A 25,748-nucleotide genomic window follows, 5' to 3' on the forward strand; every position below is an offset into this window, starting at 1 on the left:
TGCAACTTCTATTTTCTCTGTAACTTATTTTTTAAAATATTTTGCATCAACTGATAAATATAGTGCTAACATCAAATATTTGTGATTTCAAAACTGTTGGACCTGCTGGCAGTGGAATCTATTGATAACACCTGGTTATTTATAGAAAAGACTGTACTGATGTAATCTATGGATAGTTCTGTATCCCATATTGACTGCATTATGTCTGAGGACAATTATATAAACAAGGCTATAGTTGCTGGAAGCATATCACAGGAATTAATGAGATTATGGAGTTGCAGGTGTAAAGGTCAGAAGAGGCTTCTGGGGGGGTCTCTGGTCCAACCAGTCATTCAAAGCAGGTGTAGAAGTAGCACTGAGATAAGCGTTTGACCCCTGAGACAAGCCCACGATCTCCATGTGAAACCTATGCCTGCTCTTCACCACCTTCTGGTGAAGAGGTTCCATGGTGCCTTTTGTGGCCATTGTCTTCCTTATCCTGTCTGCCAGGGCTGAGGGTGTTTGTCTGCACTGTTTTTACAGATTCTGTTTTGCTGTGGCTGTGGACAGCTTTCACTTAGTTCCAGTCTTCTGTGTGCTAGAGGAAACAGGCCCCTCTCTGCCTCTCCTTGTAGATGATGCCCCTGAGACCCTTGACTACCTCAGTACCCATGGCTGGACCCTCTTTGGTTCCTCAGGCTCCTGATGAAGTAGGGTCCCCATCTGGGCACCAGATGTGTGCAGATTGGCCTTGCCAGTGTCCAGCCAGCCAGGGATCACTCACTTCCCACTGGCTCCTGTTCTCTCCAGCGTCTGCCCCAGTGCCTGGGCCCTTTCCTGCAGGGCTGGTGCTGTGCCAGCCCTCCCCAGCCTGTGCTGGGGGTATGGAACTCTTCTGCCCTGGGGCACAGCTTTGCTTTCCTGTCCTGGGCCTGATGAGGTTTGTTTTGGCTCTAGCCTCAGGCTTATACATTTATCTTTACATTTGTGGAAGTGCTGCCTTGTGTGAGACCTCTCTTCCCTGCTCTCCTCCACTTTCCGATCTGAGGGTTTTGCTGAGGGTGTTCTCTGTCCCAGCTTCCTGGGTGCTGGTGAATCTTTGGAGCTCTGGGATGGCCCCTGGAGTCCCCCCTGGCCCAGATGCAGCCGGGTGTTCAGCTGCTGGTTGCAGCTGTGTGATCCAGAGATCTGGCCAGTTTTCCAGGCCAGCTTCCCTTCTATTCATGGAGCTCTAGGCACCTCAGCTTCCAGGTGAGTCTGTGGTGGGAGACTTGTCCTGAAAGTTGTCCTGAAGTTGAGTATTCTCTGGGCCATTCAGCTTTCAGCAGAGTCCCCCAGGAGTTGGGTAGGCTCTGCCTTTGATAAATATTTGTCAACTCCTTAAGATTATCAAAATTAATTTCATCTGGACTTTTTCCATATTCCTTCCAGAAGCTGATGGGACTCTATACTTTCAAGTTCTCAGGCACAAGGATGGTGGGAACTTCCTGTGAATGCCATGATGCTTTCGTAGGTGACAACACTCAGAGGCACATGGTGTGATTCATGGGTGTACTGTGCAGGGCCAGGCATTGGACTTCATGATCTTGTTGGGTCCCTTCCAACTCAGCCTATTCTGTGATTTGATGAATGTTGGGGTAATTCTGCATAGAATACAGGAAAATCCAACTAATTTAGTAGTTGGTAAACAAAATTTTTAACAGTCAGTATGAAAATCAGAAATTATTTTCATTATTTGCAAAAAAAGAAATCCTGCTAAAAGTTACATCTTCTTCAAGAAGTCATATGCCTCATATTGTATTAGTCCAGTAACTAAAATTTAACTCTCATGCTGTTCCAACTCAAATTTATCAGTTATACTCCCAGCAAATTTGCAAACTAGGAAAGTCTATTCTCATTCTTGTTTGTTATAAATTATTGAAGGAAGTGGCTTGATTGTGGGGGAGATGGTGTTTGAGAGTCTCTGAAAGCAGTAATTTTCCAAGTCTATTTGTCAGATCTGATGTAAGATTGATTCTATAATATGGAGTTAATGTTTTCAAAATGAGCTGCTTGGCCAGCGCACTGTGTCTGCTTCCAATTACTGTCAGTAATTCCTGAAAATTATTTTCTGAGAAGGACTTGGTGAATTCTGCATTTTAAATAGCAATAATCAGTATGAAAGTAGTTGAGTTTTGTAATATTTCATGCTGTATGTTTTTGGTTTTGTTTTTGAGATTGTTGATACTGAAGTGGGTGCCATGACTGTGATGTTCTGGCGTGCACTCTTTCCTCTGTGGAAGCAGGATTACGAGTATGCTTAAAAGAATGGATCTCTTGGGTATAACTGCAAAACAAGTAATTGACTTTCTTAAAAAAAGAAAACAAAACCACTTGTGCATAGGAACAAAGATGTTTTGTAAACCCAAGTGCTGTGCACTTATCTGATGTTTGTCACTTGCATGCTTGCTGGGTTGAGCTTATTTTCTTTGAAGTAATTTTAAGTGTATATGCTCTGGGACCAAGGTTAGGATTGATACTGGTGTATAGTTTGCTTCTCAGTATGATATCCTTCAGAATTGCAGAGAAGCAGTTGAGCCCTCTTTATACAGCAGGGAAAATAGGTGGTTGTGACACTGTACTTTCAGTAGAATCTACAGGCTGCAGCAGCAGCCTCCAGACTCTGCTTTCAGAATTCAGTGTGATGATGCCAGGACTTGTCATATTTGCAACTATACTCATTTGGAAGGATTGGAAAATTTTCACAGAGGATTATCCTTAAAATGGGAACATTCCCTGTGGCACTCTTGGTGCTCTGGCCCTTACCATCTTCTGCAGCAGTTTAGTAATTGCTGCACACTTAGTTGTTGGACCCTGCTGTTAGCAGACTGTCCAAATGTGCCCTTGTTCAGCAAGGTAAGCAAAGGGACTTGGAATGTCTGCTTGCAGTTCTCAGTTTGTTCCCTCACAGTGTTACAGAGAACTATTGTTGGCAGCTGATACCACCAGAGAATTATAATTGCAAATGTGAGTTGAAAAGTCATTAAGTGAAGGAGTGTGCTAAATGTGTCATTGATTGGAATCTTCGACACCAGACTCAATTGATATCCACTCAAAAGAGCCCCCAACCAACCAACAACCTACTTAATAAGTGACATATTTATATAGACTTTTTTGGTTTCTCTCTTTTTAGGGAGGTTTTTCTATCCATGCTCAGCCATGTCTGAGTCAGCAGATGTGGAGGACTTCAGTAGTGAAGTTACTACAAATAATTCAATCTTTACCATTCCTGGAATTTAGATAATTTTTTAGAGGGCAGTGCAATGAACATCTTTTAGGTGTGTTCTTCATTTATATTTCTTGTCAAGTTTAAACTTGTTTTTGTCCTTGTGCTTCTGTCTTCTACTCTCTTAGAGCAATCAGATCACTGATAAGAACTTTTGTATTTTTTCACATTCTGAATCTTATGCTTTAGAGATGCCTTTAAAATGAAAGAGCCCAGTTTTTACAGCCAGCTTTGTCATCTTGGATCAGCAAGACTGTGGTTACCTTGGAAGATGAAAAGATTATAGGCCCATATTAGGAGCTGGAAGACTCTTCAGGATAGCGTGGAGATACGTCAAGTAGAGGGAGCTGGATATACTAAGTGATTTGTTTTAATAGTTTGTTAGAATCTGTCCCACATTGAGCAATCTAGTTTCTCTGTAGATCATTACCAGAAATGAGGCACAAATTCCTTTCCTGTAAGAGGAACCTAAAGTGGTAAGTAGCTGAAACGATGTAATTAGAACTATGCCATGGATAACAGTAATGAGTTACAATGTTAAACCTACTTCAATTGTATAATCAAAATTTCTTGCTGACACTAAGGAAGGAATATTTCAATGGAAACTTGAGGGAAAGGATAGAACCTTTATGTGAAATCTGGCCTTATACATTCATAGTATTCATATTTCTCCTAATTCTGTAGTTCTGGTTGTTCAGAACCAGAACTTGTGCATTGGGATGAGGCTGTCCTGCTGGCAAAGATTAAAATCTAGAATGTGAAAATAACAGTGCATGTTGCAGTATGTCCTATAGCAATATAAACAGCTGGATGACTGTGTACTGAGGAAGAGAAATACAAGTAAGGGTGGTAATACTGTTCCTTCTTTTTTTCTGTTCTTGATTGCAGGTTAACATGGTTGGGACTTGAGGGTAATTCATTACGATAACTTTTTAGTGTAGTAGATGAGTTTTAATTTTTTTTTTTTTTAGTTCATTTTTAAAGCAAAATGACCTTGGATTAGCCACTTCCTATCTCCTGTGGTGACTGTGGAGATTACCAGTTACTGCAGAACTTCCCTGAAATAAAGACTTAATTTGCCTGAATAACATCTTGGGTATGGTACTCCACCCAATGGAGAGCCAAGATGCTGTTCCATAAATAAACATATGGTTTCTTTAGGCTGAGCTGTGTTGCTCAGCCAGAGGAATATGAGACTGGTGGAGAAGAGGGGGGTGGAGAAGAGGGGGGTATCTAAATGCTGCCATCATTTTTAGGCAGAGCATGCTAAATTCATGATTTTTTTCAAACTCGGTTCAGAGTAAGATGTGGGGCAACCTTGAATCAGGATCTGAACTTTATTTTGGCTTATACCATTATCCTTTTTCAGTAGTTTGTCCTCCTTAGAACTCCATTTGTCAGATAAAAATAATTACTTTACCACACTTCTAGTTGTTAGCTTTACTGAAGTAATTACATACAGCATATGCATCCAACCCTCACTGAAATTCTGAGGTGTGTAGTAACATTCTACTTTCATGCTTTCCCAGACATTTTTAAAATACAAAGACGCTTTTTTCCTCTTTCTTTAAAATTGGTAATGTTAGATTCAATCTCTTTCACTATATTAGAATCCGTGTCCCAGTTTAAAAGGTCTTTCTCCCTCTTGTGCTGAATTTGTTAGTTGCACAGTGTAAGTATTAGTGATCAAAAGAAGCTGAACTTGTTTTTCTGAAAATACACAGGAAATGCAGTGTTAAAACTACTCGTGTACACTTCCTTCTTCATAGTAATTCCTCTCGATGGGTATTGTTAACTTGTAGTGCTTCAGTGAACTCTGTGTGTCAGAAGTTCACTGCAATTCACAGTGGAAGCTCTTGATTTCCATTGTGAAGTTCTTCCTACTGTATTTCAATTTGTGAGCAGTTCAAGGATCCCTTCAGTAGTTAGGTTTAATGTTTAATTCTCAGTTCTCTTCTGGTCAATATGCATGACTTAAAAAAAACCCAACCTCATAGCAACAGTGAGCATCTGTCTGCCTCTGTCATTTCTCATCACTCTGTGCTTGCATCTGAGGCTAAATTGCTTTGACTGACAGATGGGCTGACTGACAGGATCTTGGCTCCAAACACACACATACACATGCCCACACAGACAGGCTCCTTGGGCTCCATTTACATTTCACTATTTGTCCATGGCAACTGAGACCCCAAATACAGTGAGTTTCAGTGGTGATGCTGGTTGTAGACTGGGGGAGTCATAAGATGTGGGGGAAGAGAAGGAGGGAGCACTTTGGGTGCTGCCTTCCGCGTTTCTTCCCTTCCTTGACTTTTTGCTCAAGGTGCTCGTGAAAGGTGCAGTAGAAGTTTGTGTGACTGGTTAATTAATGATGGAGGCTTGGGAAAATTGCAGTAAGTCATGGTGATCTGCATGGCTTTGATTTGGAATTGGTGAATGAGCACAAATAGTATTGTAATGGTGTCTGTTTTAAATCCTGACTTTTCCATGAGGCTTTTTTTAAAGTCATGCATATTGACAAGAAGAGAATTGAGAATTAAGCTTTAAATCCTAACTATTAAAGGGATTCTTGAACTTCACACAAATCTAAATACAGTAGGAAGAACTTCACAATCGAAGTCAACAGCCAGCATCCACAGATTTTCTGGTAGTTGAATAAGGATTTTAATTATATTTTTTGTTATTCAGGAACATTGACAACTGAAGAACAAATCCTAGGCAGGTGATCTTATATTGCTGTTAATAACAAAGAGGTAAATTTCAGGTGTCAGAAGGACTTCATGTAGTATTAAAGATTTGCATCATTCTGTGTGTTCTCTACCTGTGGACTTAGGAGACTTCACACTTCAAAGAATGGGATCTTTTATTACTGTTCTCAAGAAAAACAGTTAAAGGCATTAAAGGAAGCCAGCAGACAATGTTCTTCAGCTTGTGATGGCAGTAGAATAAATCCTTGTTGTTTTCAGAGCTTTTAATCTTTACAAGAACAAGGGGGCTATGCCATTAATGAAGATTGGAGTACTTTCTCTACTTTTTTTGTTTGAAAACAAGACAGTGGTTGGGAAAATAGCTGAAGATGCTTCTTAATGAATGTATGCCTTCAGTTTTGATTGAACTTTTCGAGAAATTGGTGCCTTTCAAGCATGTAGTTGTACTGTCACCTGTAATGCGGCTGCCTTTTTACACATCACATTTGGAAATGAAAATTTCAACTCCTTTATACAAATATAATTACAGTGTAAGATGTTATGCAAGTATTTATAGTTGATAGTGAATTCAGTAAAGCAGCAAGAGATGTCATTGTCATGTAGATTGGCAATTTTGTGATGATGTGCATGGTAAAACAAAACAAGGTTGTGGAGAGTTTGTTCTCTTTGGGCAGGTGACATTGTAGTAACCTTCATTATTCCTTAAGAAGTGTTAAAGGAAAGCAGCCAAAGAAATGGCTCATTGCAACTTAATGCTCAGCAGCCTAATTAGTCAAATACCATGTGCCTACCTCTGCATGAAATAGCCTATTTCTTTCCAATGTAAAATAGGAATTTTCAGTTTTGGAACAGCCTGAAGAGGCCTTTGTTGCAAATGACCACTGGCTTTTCAGTTATTTATTCTCAAAAATAATGAAGGTCAGCATGGTATCCATAGTGATTGCATGCCGCTTCCTCGTTAATCTTGGCATGCTGCTGTAATAACGAAATTCACTTACTAGTAACAACTTCTCGTGTTGCAGAGGGAAACCTTTCTTTGAAAACTGGATGTGATTTGGTTTCTGTAACTTGGGAATCTTGAATACTGTAGTTTTTCTTCAGTTTTAAACTCCTTGTCATAATTTCTGGTTGTATGAGTTGCTGTGGAGGTCTAAACAGAGAACAAGCAACCTTAAACTGTTGAAGTTTACATATAATCTGGCACTGGAAAACTTGTGACTTGAAAAATTATTTTCATTTGGAAGTGATAAGGGCTGCTAAATGGGGAATATATCATTCTGCTTGCAGCTTTGTTAGTGGGAGGAAGGCATTCTGCTATAAACTACAAAATTAAGGCTTGTAAGAAGTATGTGAATATGATCAAGCCAGAATGGTTGAATGCTCCCAGTTCAGTGTGAAATCAGAGCATTAGGAGAGAATGCAACAACTAGCTGGGTGAAATGCTTTTAGTAAATTACTTTGGTGTAATGCACACTATTTCTTCTTTAAGTATTATACTTAAGTGTAAATATTAAATTTTAATACTGTAAAGGCTCTTTTAACTTGGAGAAAATACTGTTGCAGAACTAAATGCAAATCTTGTGGGAATTCTGATGGGAACTTGAAGATGGGGAATGAAATGGCTCCATCTGGAAATTGCTTTCCCTCTCACCCCATCCCCTCTCCTTTAATGCTTATCCAAAGAGAGTGGGTTTCATTTGGGTTTATTTTAATCAGTTGGTTATGATAGAGCTTTAAACCGATCAGGAAGGATTCTGACCTTGGGGGTAAATATTTTCAGAATTCTGTCAAGTTTATGGTATTTCTTCATTATGAACATGGCTTGTTTTTGCTTCTGTCTAATTTTGCATAGAGCTGTATTTAAAAACATAAATATTTATGAGAAGATAGCCATTTTCAAAATTCATGGGAAAGTTCAAAGTGGAAGTCTGTTTTTGAGAGCTCCAAAAATGAGCCTATAGGGAAGTAACATCAGTGTATCTTTAAAATAATCAATATTTTATGTCTATTTTAAATGTATAAATTAAATATATATGTATAAATACAAATTTGAACCTAAAGATGTCTTAACATGTATACTGAAATTGAGAATTTTTAATCCAGTTGTTACATTTAGAAATATTAATTTAGTGTAAGTTGTGTGTGAATCTAAAACTGTACTTTTGCTACTGAATGTATAAACATGTTTTCTTCAATATTAGCTGCATAGTAATTGGCTGGAATGTTACAGAAGCTTGTCTTAAATACTTTCTTTTTTTATTTCCCTCTCCTAGAGGTGACCAGCTGCTCTGCACCGAGGCCCTCTCAGTGATGTATCGTAGTCTGTTGCTGTAAACATCCCCGACTGGAAGCTGTACCAGCTCCAGCTTTCAGTCAGATGTTTGCTGCACCTGGCTATGCTTGGACAACAGCAGAAGGGGAAGCTGACATGAATACTTCTGTGCATTTATATTTGTCAAGCAGTGTTTCTATAAACAGAGATGAATTGTCTCCCTATGCATTTTCCTGGCTGGTAGGTGTGATCTGAAATGTAGTCTGAAATGGAGATCCAAAGCTGGTGCATGAGTTGCTCAAAGACTAGCTGTTTGCTGCCTTGTGGTATAAACTACAGGATTAGGCTTCCTTGGAATGACAAGTAGTGGTAAACTTCCACAGTTACCCATGAACCCTTTATTGCTTTATCAGCTGTCTATTTTAACAGCTTCTATTTCTTAGGTCTGTGAGGACAAATTATTATCAATGCTGTCAAATACTTAGCAGGCCTCATAGCTGCTGTGCCTTGCTTTTTGTTGTTTTCTCTGGAATTCTGTATTCCAAGTCTCCTTTTGAGTAGGTTGTGCTCCTAATTGTTAGCTGGGCATAACCCAACACCAAAATAAAGGTTAAAAACACACTGCCCAGTCTGGTTTTGCTGTTCACCCAATCCACAGAGTGTCCTTGTCTGTGGTGTGGTTTGTGCTGCCCCTACCATGGTTTGCTTTTCATGGAAGTAACAGCTTTTGAAAGTATTCCATCAGAAGTGAGTCTTCACTGGTTCAGCTCCTGAACAACTTAAAACAGTCATGTCATCAGGAAAAGTATCTGCAGAAAAGCTTCAGTGCTTTCCACTTTTCTCCAATGGCATTTGCACATGCGGTTGCCTGGATCTTGCCTGGGACTAGACTGCTCTTTCTAAAGGGATGGCCAGTGAGAGTAACTGCTACTAATACAAAAAATATTCTTCCAATAATTTAGCTCTCCATTCTTTTGCCTCCCAAAAGGTTGTTTTTTTTTATTTTTCCCTAACACTTAAATTTAAGACTTTGTTTAATTAAAGTTGTAGTATACCAGACTAGGTATTTATTTGTTCATCTTCACCATAGTGGTTCTGTAAAAGATGATTATGACCAAAAATACAGATACTTTTAAAAAGTAAAATGTTTTCTCCTTAACTTATCAGAATTAAAACTAGAAGGATTTCTTAGTCCTGGGAAAGCTGGATTAGTAAGCATTGGAAAGGCGATGATTTTGAAGCTGTCACTGAATGACCGAAGGTGAACCAAGGACAGCCATTATTCTGTGATGGTCCCATTCCTGTAACCATTTTCTTTCTTACCCTTTGTTATGTCTGGTGACACAGGAATGTGGGTGGTGATAGAAGGTCATGAACTTATTTATTGATCTAATTCATTGCCTGCACCTCTACAAAGATATTTAAAGCACACCTAACATAACCTCAGTTAAAATAGCTTTTTTTAAAAATAATTGTCTTGGTTTGATAAATCATGACTGTATCTTTATAAAAAGTGCTTTGATGCAGAAGCTACAGAGCTTGATTCCTTAAAAAAAAAAAAAAAAGCTTGGTAGTTGTTTTCCAAGCTTTCTTTGCAGTAAATATTTAGCATTTCCTAGTTCTTGAGAGTATTTGGACTTAGACGAAAGGAAATGTTTTTTGTTAACAAACTGCTTAGATCAAAGTAAACATATTATAATAAAACTAGTGTTCATTTTGGTTAGTGCTGTCTTAGCCATTCCACATGCTCCATAAGTGCTGCCTTTTTTTTTAAAAAAAACAAAAACTTAGGTCATGTGCAGTTTGTCAGTCCAGTCTTGTGCAATTGAACTTGTGCATACCTTCATATTGTACTGATGTCTAATCCATGTACTCAAACACAGCTGTCTCATGTCAGCACATGAAAATAATTTCAAGTGCCTTGTAACTGCAGGAAATAAATTTTAAAAATCCACACTCTATTTTTGTTTGAGGGGTTTTTTTGTTTGTTTGTTTTCCCAAGCATTTGAAATTAGAAGATCTGCTTTCTCTATGCATGAAATACCAAGTCCTGAACATCTTAACATGTCTCAAAGGTGGTTATTGTTTGCAGCTGAAGAAGGTGGGTGTTGTAGTGTTGTCCACATGTGTATTCATGCCGTGCTCCCAGGTGAGCTTGCAGTACTCAGATATCTGGGAAGGGATGGATGGGGATTTGGCGTAGTATCTGTGCAGTTCTGGTGGGGATGAGGAGTGGAAGCAGGACAGGCTCACAAACACAGCAATGAAGTTTGGGAACAGGAGAGGAGAGGCAGATTTGACATGTCAGCTTGATGCTCAGCAAGCAAGTGACCTCATCTTGTTCATGTGAAGCCAGCAACCATTGCTTGTGTGACATGGATCAGTTCCTGGTGTTTTGCTGCAGAGGGAAATACCTGAATGAAAACCTGGTTGGGGATCCAGAGTGACACAGTGGCCTCACAGCTACTGCTTTTGGTATGTGCAGGTGCAAGGTACAGCTGCCTTTGGGGATAAAAGCTTGTGGTTAATACCAGGTTTGACCCTTGCTGAGCAGGTGGACAGTGGAGTGTCTGTGAAGTCCAGTGTTGAGCTTGCCTCTGGTGGTCCTGTGAGCACTTTTTCTGACCACCTATGAGCAATACCCCAAAGTCCTTGGTGATTTTGCACTGGCCTGATAGAGCGCTCTCTTCTCTTGCTCAGAGCTCACAGCTGTGTTCAGCAGAATTGCTTGAGCTTATGTTTTCCTGCATACAAAGACCAACTGTTAAAACATTTGGAGGGCTTTCTCCCTCCTCTATGCATGAAATAATCTGTATTTGTGATTCCCTTTACCCAGTAAAGCTGCAAACACCTGTTCAGAGAAGAGTATGGAGAAGGCTGAGGCTTGGCCTCTTGACTGGGTTCACTGAAATTTTGTCTTTCTGCACTACTGAGGTCTTGTTTGTTCAAGACTGGATATCAAACACACCTGTAAAATACAAGAGAAATGCTGAAGCTAAGGAGTGTTTTTCTTTTTTGCTATTATAATGACTTGTAATTCTGAGTAGCTGAAACTGGAGGTGAAAATAAAAATGAAAATAGTTGAAATAGTAGAAATGCCTTTAAAAAGTTCTAGAGGAGAAATGGGAATTATTTTAAGAACATAAAAATAAGATGAACAAATGTTGCAACAAATACTGTAAAATTTAGCACACTAAAGAAACTGGAAATATAAACAAAGGATTGTTTTTGCATAGGATTTGAGATGGACATTTCTGAGGATTCCCAATTTGTATCACCCCATTAATCTTCTGTATATATTTTAGAATTGAGTTTCAATTTTAAAAATAGTTTGAGTTTTCTAGAAAGTGCCTGTACTCTGAATATCAAGGGCCTTGGCAGGTAAGTGCAATAGCATGCTCTTCTACAGAGGCTGTGAGAGAGAAACATCTTATTTTTGCTTCTGGACCTCTACAACATCAAGGACTTTACATGGATATTACTGTGAACTGATACTTGGAAGATCAAATGTTAAAATGCATGGATTGACTTCATGATGTTAGTCGAGATTAATAAGAGTTGCATGTACAGTATGAGTGGTGCAAATACCAAATATGTCTGTTTAGATTTATTTTTTGATATATTGAAAGGCACTTCTGTATTTATATAGTTTAGCTAATTTTTAGTTCCTGTAAACATCCTACACTCAGCTATAACAAGTGGTGGGGCTGGGGGGTGGATGTATAAGACTTCAACTGGCTTTGAAAGGCAGCTTTTCTAAATGACCAAGTGGCATTGGCAAGCAGGGAATCCTATTTTTCAGTACTATTTTGTATTGTAAGCACTAATTTCTATGGAAGCAGTATGTATTTTTAGAAATCTCTTCATGCTCAGATTATGATTTTGGCTGTAGAAAAGCCTATATGTTTGTTGGGAAACAGGCTTTAACTGATGGGATCTGTATCTTTCTAATTGCAAATAAACTGTGACAATCTATCTTTGCTTGAAAAGCAACGTCTCATACCCTGATGACAGAAGTAATCTAAAAGCTTATATTGAATGTTCAGTTCTCAGTTGCAGCAGTGATTTATTGCTTATTATCTACTTGATCGTTGTCAAAGGAGAAATAGATTTACAGGGTACTGTAAAAACAATTCCCAAACCAAAAGATCATTAAAATATTAAAACTACTAAGCTTTAACAATTTCTGTTGCCCTTTATATCTTAAAAAATTTTATCTTTGAAAGGGGAAATCTGCATAGGAGAAAAAAGACAAGTATCTCTTGTTTTCCTAGTAGCTCTTCTTCTTTCATGTCTTAGAGTCACATTCCTACTGCTGATGAATGTGTTGTTAAATGGCTTCAGCATTTGGGCATTATTAGGTACCAAAAATTTTTTAAAAAGAGCTTAAATATTTTTATCCAAATGTAAGAATGGGGGACAAAGAATTCCTCATCTTTATAAAGCATAAAACTGGCTTCTTGAGGATCACACTTACAATCTGGTATCTTTGTTAGTACTTGAAAGGCTCTGACTCCAGAATGTAATATTTCTTATTTATAAGACCAAATACATTATAAAAATTAGTGAGAGGATTTTTCCTCATTTAAATTAACACACATCAGCCACATTTCAATATAGTTGAACTTTTTGTTGTGTTTTTATTTTTGCTGACAAACTGAGGAGGTCTTTTTAATACATGGAAGTCCTTGTGGGCAGGTGTTATGCAATATATGGCACAGGAGGCTATTGCATGGAAGAGACCACATCAAATTCTGTATCTGAAGATCACCTGTATCTGTGTGAACACTGCAGTGCTACCATGTGCTTGCTGTCTGTGCACTTCGGCATGTACAAAACTGTTCTTTTAGATTTCTATTCAGTGCATCTGTTTTACTGATACAAAACACATTTCTCCAGTTTGGATGAACTAGGGAAGTATGAGGGATGCAAGTTCTCCTCCTCAGGAGAGATGATGTAATTAAAAACATTAAAAGCTTATCTCCAGAAAGAATCTGCATGTCTTTCTATTCCATTTCCCAGAATCAGGTGCCCTGTTGTGTCCCTGACTCTGCCTGAGAGTTTCTCTCAAGTTCTGCTGCCTTTCCTTCACCCATCCTGCCGTGGTTCCCATGCTCTGGGAATGCCGGGTTTGACAGCTGTGCTGAAGCACGAGGAAAGTGCCAAGACAGAAGGATTTCCCTGTCAGGCTGTAACATCTTGCAGCTTTGCTGTCACTTATAACATGGTGGTGAGTGCTGACGCACGCTCTTGACCCATCCCACTGTGATTTCTGCCCTCACTCATGGGAAGGAACACACTCTGTAACTAGCACAGCTCTCCGGTGTCACAGGGAGCAGTGAAAGGCTCTCGCTGTCCTCCCTCAGACTGGATCCATGCCCTCACTTGGTGTATTGTGTGCACCACTAGCTCGTGGAGCCACGCAGTAGTGACAAAAAAAGAAAAAGTTTTATGGCAGGAAGGAATGCCCAAAACAACAGTTGCTGCCAGCCAAATTTTCAAAGATGCATCTTTCCAGCCAGTGCCTCTATGCGGAGCTAATTTCCTTGGTAGCATGGACAGTGAGTAAACAATCTGAGCAGATCAGATGTGAAGGCATATTTGATGTTTCAGCAGGTTGATTTTTGGGTTTTTTTTAATGCATTTGAAATCTAGAATTCATGTTGCAGAAACTCAAGTATGATCCAACTAGACACTTAACTGCTTTATTAAAAAACAGTTCTGGTTGCTTTTGATGCAGCACTTGAAAACTCATTAGAAGTAGAACGTAAATATAGTAAACCAAAGCTTTAATTAATGTGTTTGAATAGTTGGGATTTTCAAGAGTTTGCGTTCTTTGTGGTTCCAGGTTTGGGGATTTTGTTTAGCTGTTCCTTGGTTACTTGGGCAGTAGGGCAGGTTATAATGATACTGTATCAAATAATTTCAAATAGTTTGGTTTCTCCTAAGGGAGAAAATACACTCACTGAAGAGTGTCAGGACCAGTATTTGGTGGGGGGAGGCTTGTTTGGTTTTGTTTTTGTTAAGTGAGGATTTGATAGGAGTGCCTGTGTGCACCCTTCCATGGGCTCGGCTGAACTTGTGAGTGTGTTGAGTGCTGACTTGTTTTCCATTCTGTGAAAATCTTCATTTGAGAATCAGGCGGACTGATTTTGGTACTGTTCCTCCTCATTGAGGTAATATTTGGCATTCTGGTTTGTGCTAAACTAAAACTAAACTTTGAAAAAATGTGTTTGAGGATTCCAAGCATAAAATAACCCTGCAGAATTTGAAACCATGTTTTAAATAGTGTAGTTCACTTTTTTCTTCCATTCTGTTGGTGCTTTTTAGATAAACAGCGATAATCCCATGGCGCCAGTGATGGCCTAAATCAAAATGGGATAAATATCTTGGGCAAAGATAGAGTGTGAATGATTTATAAGATTATCTGGAAGTTTTTTATAGATATGACATCAATGGTAAGTCACTTAGCAGTCAAAAATCAAACTTCTCTTGAAAAACACAGAGGCATAGTTAATGTGGATCTTTTCACAGCAATTTTGGAAATACACATTAATATTTTTGATTCTTCCTGCATTTGTCTTCTGCGAAAAATACAAGTATTTCAGTAGATGTTCACTGATACTTATTTTACTTGTCTGTTCATTAAGAACTTGCAAAATTCAGTTCACTTCAAACCAGCTATGCCAGTTCTGACCAGTTTAATTAATGTTTTATAGAGATTCTGTGTCTCAGGAAAGTACAGACAAAGTTAAAACTGCTTAAAACTTAAAACGTGATTTTACAGTAGGTGAGTATGAGTAATTAGGGTCTTACCTCTGGCATTGGGTTCTCTCTTTCTGTTAAGGAACAGCAGATCCCTCACTTGTCTACCTCTGCAGCCAAGGAAAGCCTAATCCATGGAACAGTACATGGGCCCTGGAAGCAGAACGAAGGAAATGCAGTTTATGTCACTCAGAATTGTTTGTTGTCTGATAATATCACTGTCTCAGCAGGGAAATAATTTCCTGTAAACAATATGGCTTTATCTGAAAAATCTGCCATTTTAATAAAGTGAAAAATTATTTTTCCAAACTTCACACAAGCTTTATCTTTGTCTGACAGGAAAAAGGGAAGCGGCAGGGATGAAAGATGCCTTGTGAACTGTGCTGTTTACTTAAGGCTATGGAAAACATGCTGAAAGCATATATGTTAAGTGCATAGCTTAATGCATTTTTTTAATAAACACATTTCCCCACATATTATTAAATTACTTGAATTGACTAACTACCATCTAGTGGAAAAGATCTGTTAGCCATCTTCTTCTGGAGATGTTTCCCGCTTATTCTAAGGGTTTTATAAGATAGCAAAGGTCTAAGCTGGATCACAGTCCAGGGTTGACAGTCCACAGAAACTTTTTAACTGTGTGTGATGCCCCACCAGACATGAAGTCTTGTTCATCCTATGAACTGCCTACCATAGTTACTGTGGGCTGCTTCCTGCCTGTAATGCAGATGTAGCACACCCAGGATTTCCATTGTCACAGCTACTCTGCTTCTCCAGGGAGAGGCACTTCTTGGATGCATCCCACGCCAAGGGGTTGACATTGGTCTGTCTCTGTCAGCTGGAGATGCAAACTTTGTACCTCCAGAGAAGTGTTAATGAAATCTGGCTTCTGCTATGATACAAAGAAATACCCCTGACTCTTCCTGCTTAAATTAGTCTCAGAAAAAAACTGGTGCTTCAGGATAGAGACAGGAAAGCAAGAAGCAAACTCAATCTTATCAAAAGATGGAATCTTTGAGGGCAAAAGAATGGGAAGATAATTTAGTAGAGTTTTCAGATCAGAGGCACTAGTGTGTATGTTGGTTCTTCGTGTTCTGCAGGAATTTGAACAGTGATGTTACATTTCCCACTAGTAAACATATTTATATCTGCTTTTACCTGAGACATCCTTACATTAGAAATCTCGGTGAAAAGAAGTGAGGAATCTCTTCTCTCTATGTTCTTTATACTATGATACTTCTTGGTCAACTAATTTGATAGGTGTTTTGTAGGATTTTGAAGCACAAATTTCCCAGGTTTCTCCTTTCTGAGCTTTTTTGAGTTTTTGCTATATAAAGTTTTTCCTATTTGGAATCAGTGAATTGAGGAAATGGAAACTTTAGCCATGGTCACATGCTTAGTAGCAGAAAATAAATATTTAAATAATCTTGGATGGTGTTTCATGGCAAGAGTAAAAGTTTTGATACAGTTTTTCATATTGTTTTTAATACTAGAAGAACCAATTGCATGTTGAACAATCAGAAATAATTTCCATACAGATCCTCATCTTAAAACTGGTTTTTCTATTTATTTAGACTGCTTAAAGTGCAGATTTAAGGTATTGTACCATAAAAACTGTGTGTGTGTGTATATATATATGTAGGTAAGGAAGTAGTTAATATTGTGGGATGCAGAATGTAGGCTTTGATTCCTTCCATCAAAAACATCCTTTTTGATGTAGATGCCATTTTAATTAAACATCCATGTGTGCTGCTGTGTGCCAGTGACAATGTGGAGGATTGTACTGTGCCAGGCTCTGAACATTCACTGGCAGATCTGGTTCTGAAGCTCTTGCAAACAGAGCCTGCATGCATGGGAGCCACAAGGGATGTGAAGGTTCTGCTGGTCCTTGGCTGGATGTCCTCCAGCGTGTCCAAATGGGATATTGGAAAATCCTAGAATTCCAAACTTCCCTGAATTTTTGTTTGAGCTGCAGCATTCCTGCTAGAAGAAAAAGTAAGTGAGGTCACACTAAAGTAACAGCTTCCAAGGGCTTGATCTCAATGACAGCTCACATCTGTTAATTAGATTTGATGGTTGTTTTTAGGGCAGATAGTGCTGCTGATGTGGGACCATGTAATCTATCTAAAATTGTTGTGACTGAAGGCCAGATTCTGATTCCATTAAATTCTATAACATCTGAGTGACTTCACTGATTTCTAAGGTGGTTTTTTTTTCTGGCTTTCATTAATATGAATGAGATTATAATCAGGCTTCAGTTATGGTTCAGAATATATCAGGAGATAAATATAAGCAAATGTAAACAGTTATAAGGCACATGAAGAGTCCACAATACATACATGGTTTAACTATATAACCCAGTTTTAAAAAATAACCACTTTTGCAAAATTGACAGCTGTGCTATGACAGGGATGAAGAATTTCTCAGCAGAATTTCCTTGTATGAACATAAAACCAGAACTCATATAGTTTTATTGGATGTTTAAGTAGTGGTGTCTGTGTTACAAAAATAACCAAACCCAAACCCTTGCCATGGTGTGCTAACGAAGGGAGACTGAGCAGATGGTTTTTAGGGACTGCACTTCACGTGTTACGCAACTGTGCTGTTCTTCCAGAGAAAGAGAAGTGAAGCAGAAAGAAGTCTAGCTAAACCTTTAATGCTTAAACTTTCACTAATTGTTAGCACAGAAAATGACTGAAGAAAGCTCCAAAAATAGAAAGAGTATTCAGGTATGCAAGCTACAAAATTTATTTGCTTTTACCTCCATCCTGAACGATTATTTCAGAGCAGCAGAGTTACAAATTAAGCACACTCAACATGTTTTTATCAAGGAGGAAGGGAAAAGGAATAATAAATTGTTCTTGAATGAGGAAAAATCTTGTAACATGGCCAAGAGAACAATGCCAGACAGAGTACAGAGTTGCTTGGGTTTGAGATACTGTCCAATGAAACCTGAAGATGCAAGCTTACACTGGAGGAGTAAAAAAAAAAGAAATTCAAACAGCTTATTCCAATTAAGGAGTATAACTGGAGCCTTTGTCAGCCCTGGTAAACGTTATTTAGAGAAGTGAAGTCACCTTCTCTTACACAGACTGCCTGTAGACTATACAATTCAGTGTTGTTATCACATTTCAGTAGCTGGCATATTCAAAAGATGATTATTATTAGATGATACTAACAATTTTTTAGGAAAACTGTAAAAACTGTGAATGTTTCTGAAAATATTTTGTGGTGTAATCTCTATACTACTGTCAAAATTCCTCTGTAAGAGATAGAGGAAGGAAGGGTGGTTAAAATATCCACAAACATTGTGCAGTGCATGTGTTTTCCTCCTTGTAAGGAGCAAAGAATGAATAGGTGGTGACTGGACTTTTTGTCAGTCAAGCAATATTACTCTGAAAAAGGACATATTTACAGCTTTTTTTGTTAATGGATTTTCTTTCTATCATCACTATTTATGTCAAAGATGGAAGTATCGGGCTGTGATAATTGTGGAAGATTCAAAGACTAATGAGGAAATCAATGGTATTGATATGACACAGATCCCTTAGTGTTGTTTTTTTTTCCATAAATAGGAATGTTCTTCTTTAGAGTCTTGTTCATTTGGTCACAGTATCCCATCAACCTCCATCTAAAGTCACTGGGGAATTCTGGATGCTTCTGAGGCCCTCTGGAAGCTATAGGCACACAGGCCTAGATCAAGGCGTCACAGAAGGGTTTGAGTTGGAAGGGGCCTTAAAGGTCACCTAGTTCCAAGCCTCCTGTTTTTATCCATCCATCCATCCATCCATCCATCCATCCATCCATCCATCCATCCATCCCATGTCTCTCCAATTTGGAGACAAGGATGTTGTGTGGAGCAGTCTCATATGCTTTCCGTAACTTCAGGTAAATGATGTAGGTAGGTAGCAGTGGTACTTCTCATTTTCCTGGGAGGGAACTTAAAGTATGAAATATTTAATGACATGATAATCTTGCAGAAAACTGATGAAGATTGAGAATTGTAGAGCAATCTCCTGAAGTCAAACATATGATGCAATGTCTAATCAAATTACCATCATACAAATCATGGAGGAGCTGTCAGATTTGTATCATTTGGGCATATAATGGTTGTCAAATTCCTCCTGTGGAGTTAATAAATCAAACCCAGCATGATTGGTGCTGTTTTTCTTCTCTGTTCCACTATCCTATAAATAGCTCCCTGTTGCATGAGAGCAGTGGCAACTTTCCCAGCAGGAATACGATAACAAAGATGTCTATCTTCCACACCTCTCTTTGTGCCTTTTTCAGTACCACTTAGTGGTGTGGAGAATATGCTATTTGTATTATGAATTCACCTTTTTTATTTACTGTGTATATTTGTGTATATATATTTTCTCTTTGCCTGAATTACAGTAAAGGTGAAGAGAGTGAAATCAGGGTGCTGTTTGGATATTGTGCTGCACTTTTTATACATAATCATAAATAAAAAATAATCTTCTGTTTTGACAGTGCTACATTTTGAAAAAGTTAAGTCAAAGTTTGCTTTCTCATGTGCATTTCTTTCTCAGTCCAGCTGCACAGTGTTCATTTTGTACTAGACTGAAGAAACAGCACATAATAGAATTTCTTAACCTTCATTTTTCTGTTATAATTTCTTGTCTTATAATCTCTTGTCCCTGTGTAAGAAAACACCCCCCAATCCAAAACTACTTAAAAGAACAAGGAAAACTGCTATTTAAACCTGCAGTGTTCCAGCTTGTGCTGCTGTCTCAGCTAGTCTGACATCACCTACCAAAGGAAAAACAAACTGTACAGTTGTAATAGGATTAAACAGTATAAACCTGCAAGCAGAAATGTGATTAATACAAGATATTTCTGAGTCCTGCAGTGACTATATTGCTACACTGAGAAAATCAGAATGTTTATTAGAAGCATTTTCAATATGTATATATTTTTCTGAAGTTATTTATAATTGTTGCCTTTCTCTCAGGTCTGCAGGAGATAATTTTTAAATTAACTGTGCAGTGTAATCAATATCAGTAGACTATACAATCCTGAGGTGTCAAGAATTATGATAAGCTTCATACTAAGTTCTGGAGAGACTTGTAACTGTGTAGTTTGCACTGCCCCATTTTTATTAGCATTTTCATTATAAAGTTGTTACTGGAAGCATAAAGTTAATGTTCTGTAACAAGAAAACAGCAATTATGCAGTCCTAAACAAGAGCTCAACATTAAACATGGCAGATAAAAATAACAAGCAGATACAGTTACTGCAGACAGATAATGTGGGTAAAAAATAATGTAGCATTTACAGGAAGGCAACAGCAACTTTTCTCCCATAAGCATAAGGCTGGTTGCCAAACAACCCCCTGTAATTTCTGAGCATTTATCTTTGCATTTTCAAGTAGAACTTACAAAAGTGCAGAGCATAAGCTCAAATTGTTTTCCCTTTGAAATCAATGAGAAAATAAAAATGTGATAAAAATATATGTGCTAATTAACTTTTAAAAAAATCTCTTAAACCTGTGTAGCTTTTGAGAATGCTCTCTTCTGTGTCCTCCCCCAGAATCTATATTAAATGGACACTGTTGATTACCTCCACAGCTGTAAATATGGCTCAAGTTTTTCCTTAGTGGAAAAACAGTTTACAAAACCCAGGAAGAACTGTTTAATTACTTTACAAAGTTTAGTCTTTGCTCTCACTAAACAATGGTCCCTTTTCTTTTAAAAATAATGCAACACGTCCATGGATCCGGATGGGATCCACCCCAGGGTAGTGACGGAATAGAGGAAGAGCTTGCCCTGCCGCTCTCCGTCATTTATCAGCAGTTCTGGCTAACTGGGGAGGTCCCAGAGTTGAGGGCTGGCAAATGCAACTTGAGGTTGGCAAATGCAACGAGCACCTACGTGAAGGTCAGGAGGGAGGATGTGGGGAACTACAGCCTGACCACGGTGCCAGGAGAACTCGTGGTGCAAATCACTTGAGTGTCACCACATACAGAGCAACCAGGGAATCAGGCCCAGCCAGCATGGGCTCATGAAAGGCAGGTCCTGCTTGATGAACCTGACCTTCTATGACCAGGTGACAATGTAGTGGGTGGAAGAAAGGCTGTGGATGTTGTCTACCTGGACTTCAGCAAAGCCTTTGACACCTCTTCCCATAGAATTCTCCTAGAGAAACTGGCTTCCCATAGCTTGGGAAGAACACTTGAGGTACACTCTTTGCTGGGTTAAAAACTGGCTGAATGGCTGAGCCCAGAGAGTGATGGTGAATGGTGACACATGCAGTTGGTGGCCAGTCACTGGTGATGTTTCCCAGGGCTCAGTACTCAGTCCAGCCCTGATTAAGATCTTTACTGGTGACCTGGATGAGGGGATCGAGTGTACCTTCATTAAGTTTGCAGATTACACCAAACTGAGAGTGAGTGTTGGTCTGCTGGATGGTAGGAAGGTTCTGCAGAGGTTCTGATCCTAGACAGGCTGGATCGACAGACCCAGACCAGCTGTATGCGGGTCAATAAGGCCAAGTGATGGGTCCTGCCCTCCTGTCCCATCAAGGCCCTGCAGTGCTCCAGGCTGAGGGCAGAGTGACTGGAAAGGCCCTGGGGTGCTGGCCAACAGCAGCTGAACATGAGCCAGTGTGTGCCCAGCTGGGCAAGAAGGCAAATGGCCTCCTGGCCTTCTGTGTCAGCTCTAATGTGACCAGCAGGACAGGACCAGGGCAGTGCCCGTCCCCCTGTACTGGTTCTAGTGAGGACACACCTCAAGTGCTGTGTCCAGTTCTGGGTCCTTCACTATAAGAAAGAGATTGAGGTGCAGGAAGATTCCCAGATAAGAGCAGTGGATCTGGGGAAGGGTCTGGAGCACAAGTCAGACGAGGAGCAGCAGAGAGAGCTGGGGGTGCTCAGCCTGGAGAAAAGGAGGCTTGGGGGCACTTACCTGCTCTCTACAGCTACCTGAAAGGAGGGTGTATCCAGATGGGAGTTGGCCTCTTCTCCCAAGTAACAAGTGACAGGAGGTAAAGGCCTTAGGTTGAAGCAGGGAAAGTTTAAGTTAGATTTTATTGGATATTCACAAAAAGAGTTGTCAGGCATTGGAACAAGCTGCCCAGGGAATTGTTTGCAAGAAAGTACAGGAAACTCAAATGCAGTAGGGTGTATGTGTATTGTGTAATTAATAAAAAACCCAGACAGATGTTTTGGTCTTTTTTCCATTCTACAGTAAGTTCACACAAAGTTGAAGATCTTTTCTTTCACATTGTTTCTTACAACATTTAGCTTACGAGTTCTGCTCTCCTGTTAGAATGCTTTATGCACACCACTTGATAAAATGCTAAAGGATTTTTGTCTTAAAATGTTTTTATTATAATAAAAATCAGTCAGGTTGGAAATTCAAGCACTGGAAGGTCATTAAGTGTCTAAATAAAGACTGTCTGCAGATGTCTGCTTTTATCCTTTGTTGGTATTTTTTGCTGCAGATCCTGAGGTCACAGTCACATAATTTACTGCTTTCTCTCACTGGACAACTGCCTCATTTAGCCAATTATTGTGTCTTCCCTCTACAGAGCTTTGCCTCGTTTTGTTTTGGGTGCTTATGGGACATTCATTGATTTTCTGTTTCAACAGAAATTACTTTATTTTCCCAAAATGCTCATGGGAAAAAAAAAGGAAAGTGGTGTACAGAAGTTTAGAGTTAAGTTTCCTTAACTGGGTATTTTCAATGCAAGACATCTAGGATAAGGGAATTTAAAAGTAATTATCACATTTAAGCACAGATGCTAAAATTTTCAGCTATAGAAATCCATAATGGTTTTCAAAGCACATTGCAAATGCCACAGTGAGGAAGCAGGAAAGGAGGAAGATGCAATTAATGAACATTGTTTTTATATCAGAAATTAACTCTGCAAGAAAAATCTGTTCCTAATTTCCCTTCATAAAACCTCATGTTTACTTCTCAACATTTTCCAGCTTCTGTAACAAACGAGGCAGTCTTGTGTTACAGATGAGCCCCTGTGCTGTGTAGCCCTCATTCATATCTAGGTCAGGTACGTCAGCAACACTGAATGAGTCAGAGATTCTGAACAAATGCAGTGTATGACTGTGGGATGTAAAAGATTCCCAGAAATAGCTTATGTAAATGGAAATGAAAGCTGTACAATGCAGTACTAATTCTAACCTTTGATTGATTTTACCACCTTAATTCCATGGGGCTGCTCTTATGGAACAGCCAAGCAAGCTGCACTCTCATTTCACACTTGGGAATGCACATCCTCAGTGAAGTGCTTTTCTTAGTTGTGAATAAAGCCAAATCATGTTAACTGGAAAGAGGAGAAGTCAGCTTCTGCTGTGCCCTCAGTAAGGGCATCCACACTCCATTCATGGATTCCAGCTCCAGACGCAGGCTGAAGACCTGTGCAATACTGGACTTGCTCTATATTTGGACTTTGCACTCTCTAGCACTTGGTAGAGATTAATTATTATCATCATCATCATCATTATTATCATTATTATTCTACAAGAGTTAGTTCAGGAGAAGTCAACTCATAGCAGCCAGGCTGCAGGCTATGAAAAGGAGCTACTCAGTGGGCTGAAGAGGAGCAGGGCTGTATTTGAAGAACACTTGTGTGTTGGCTGGAGAGACATCAGGGGTGAGAGAGAAAGTGCAGAAAGATCTGGAAAGTGCTCTGGAGAAAAACAGGAAAGATATTCCTGAATGAAAGAATGAAAACTGGGACTGGGACCTGAAAAACAACAGATCAGACAAGGCGTTGTGCAGGAGGGACAGGGAAAGCATGGGTAGTGTGGGCCTTGAGTTTTGTCAGTAGGGAAACTGACAGAATGAGATGAACAGACTGGGATCAGGCTCTCCCTTGAGATGGGATCTGTTCATAGAATCACAGAATATCCTGAGCTGAAAGGGACCATCAAGGATCATTGAAGTCCAGGTCCTGCACAGGACAGCCCCAGGAATCACCGGTGTCTTTGTTGAGAGGACCTCACAATCAATGACGGTGATCCCAGTGCCTGGATTCGTGTTGTGTGTGGTGCAGCTGAACTCTGCTGGAGATAAGTTATGTGGCTTTTAATATGATGCCACTTTGAAGAACTTGAGGTTATTTTTGTTTAAGCTGTGAAACTGTTGATTGAGAGCTGCAAAAACTTTGCTTCATGAGGTTCTGTGACCGGGCCAGGCACCCCAACAGTGATAGCTTTTCTTTCTTTTCTGACATCCTACAGACAGACAGACCCTCCGAGCATTTGCTGACTGGGCCAGACAGCAAAGCTCAGCAATTCCAACTCTGGTTTGTTGTCTTAGGTAAAGAACAAGCCTTAATTAATGTAGCCTTTCAAAAAGGCTTATGATTGTGCAAAGCAGAACTGTATAATGCAATATATGAATGTAAAAAGTAAACCACATGGCATGTGGATGCTCAGCCAGTGGTTCTATGGGAAGACAAGTGCTTTTCTTGGCAGGACAATCCACCCCACTTGCTGTAGTGAGGCTCAGTGACTCAAGGACCAGAGAATGTTCTTTCTATGCCAAGGTAAGGATGAATATTATTCATGTCCAAAAAAGAGCACAGTCCCTTCCTTTCATGGGCAGTGTGTGCCTGAGCACAAGTGTGCTTTCATCTTTATTGCTCCTAGAAGTATGAAATGTTCTCCAGAAGATATGTGTGGTGTGTGGGAAGAGGGGGCAGAAATAGGCATAAGGAGTCTAGAAGGAGAAGAGGGCAGGTTAAGGCAGCAGGCTAAAGCCAGGTTCCCAGTGTTGCTTCCATGAGATCAGAACAGCCAGTGATGACTCTGCTGTAATATTGCTCTGTTATTTCCATCTGGTCAGTGGAGACAAAAATTTTGCAGTGAAACAACCCCAGCCTTTGGAATGGTCTGGTCTTTCCCTGCTCTCTTCTACTTGGGTCTCTAACATAAATTCTAAAGAACATGTTTTCATAAGAGTTGTCTCATCTAGTTCATTCTGTGTAAAAGGAGCATTGATGGAATGAACACTGGTAATGTGCAGCTGCCCAGTCTGTCTGTGTGGGGGCTAAGGGCCAGCCTGGCCCTCACCAATGCTACCTGCACCTGTAGGGACTGATGGAGCCAAGCTCCGTGTATAGCTGGTAGAAGTTGTGACAGCAGGGAGGAGAGGTGACTTTTACACACAAATGATCCTGCTTCCTCACATTTGTCTTTACATGCCCATAAGCACTAAGGGTGTTCAGACAGTCCTGCCAGTTACCTGTGGTGACACAGAGGACAAGGGACACACACCCTGAGTCCCCATGATCTCAGCTCTTACCTCAGAGAGCACGTTTAAATTAGGAAGAAATCCTTTACTGTGTGGGTGGCAAGACTGCAGATTCTCGAGACAGTCTCAAGACTTCACAGGGAAGCTGTGAATGTCCCATTCCTGGAAGTGTTCACGGTCAGGTGGGATGGGGCTCCCAACAACCTGGTTTAGTGGAAGGTCTCCCTGCCCATGGCGAAGGGGTTGGAACGAGATGGTCTTTAAGGTCCATTCCACCCAGCCCATTCTATGACTATCTCCTATGTATGTTCTAAACCACCAGGCTCATTAAAACACGTTTTACGCACAGGTGGTGAATTAAACACCTTTGGCAGCCCGAGGCTGTGTCAGCCTGAGTTGCGCAGCCCCGGGGTCCTGGGGCGTGTGCTCAGAGTGGCACGGTGAGATGACGGGGTGTCGCGGCTGTCCTGGCTGTCTCCTGTCAGGGAACTCTCACCCTCTCACCCTCCTCCCGCCGCTCCCTCAGC

At 39.9% G+C, this 25,748-nt stretch overlaps 1 long non-coding RNA gene across 1 annotated transcript; it reads right to left on the reverse strand.

Moving 5' to 3' along the window:
- Window positions 1-10,441: 10,441 nt before the first annotated feature.
- On the reverse strand, window positions 10,442-25,745 carry LOC111945151 (uncharacterized). Its single transcript, XR_015283612.1, has 3 exons — window positions 25,273-25,745; window positions 15,038-15,139; window positions 10,442-11,189 (listed from the first exon to the last, which is right to left on the reverse strand). It is a non-coding gene; the product is annotated as an uncharacterized LOC111945151 (long non-coding RNA).
- Between the last annotated feature and the right edge of the window lie 3 nt (window positions 25,746-25,748).

The sequence above is a fragment of the Cyanistes caeruleus genome, chromosome 1 (genome assembly GCF_971803275.1).
Source record: "Cyanistes caeruleus chromosome 1, bCyaCae1.hap1.1, whole genome shotgun sequence".
In the NCBI taxonomy this organism is placed as follows: domain Eukaryota; kingdom Metazoa; phylum Chordata; class Aves; order Passeriformes; family Paridae; genus Cyanistes; species Cyanistes caeruleus.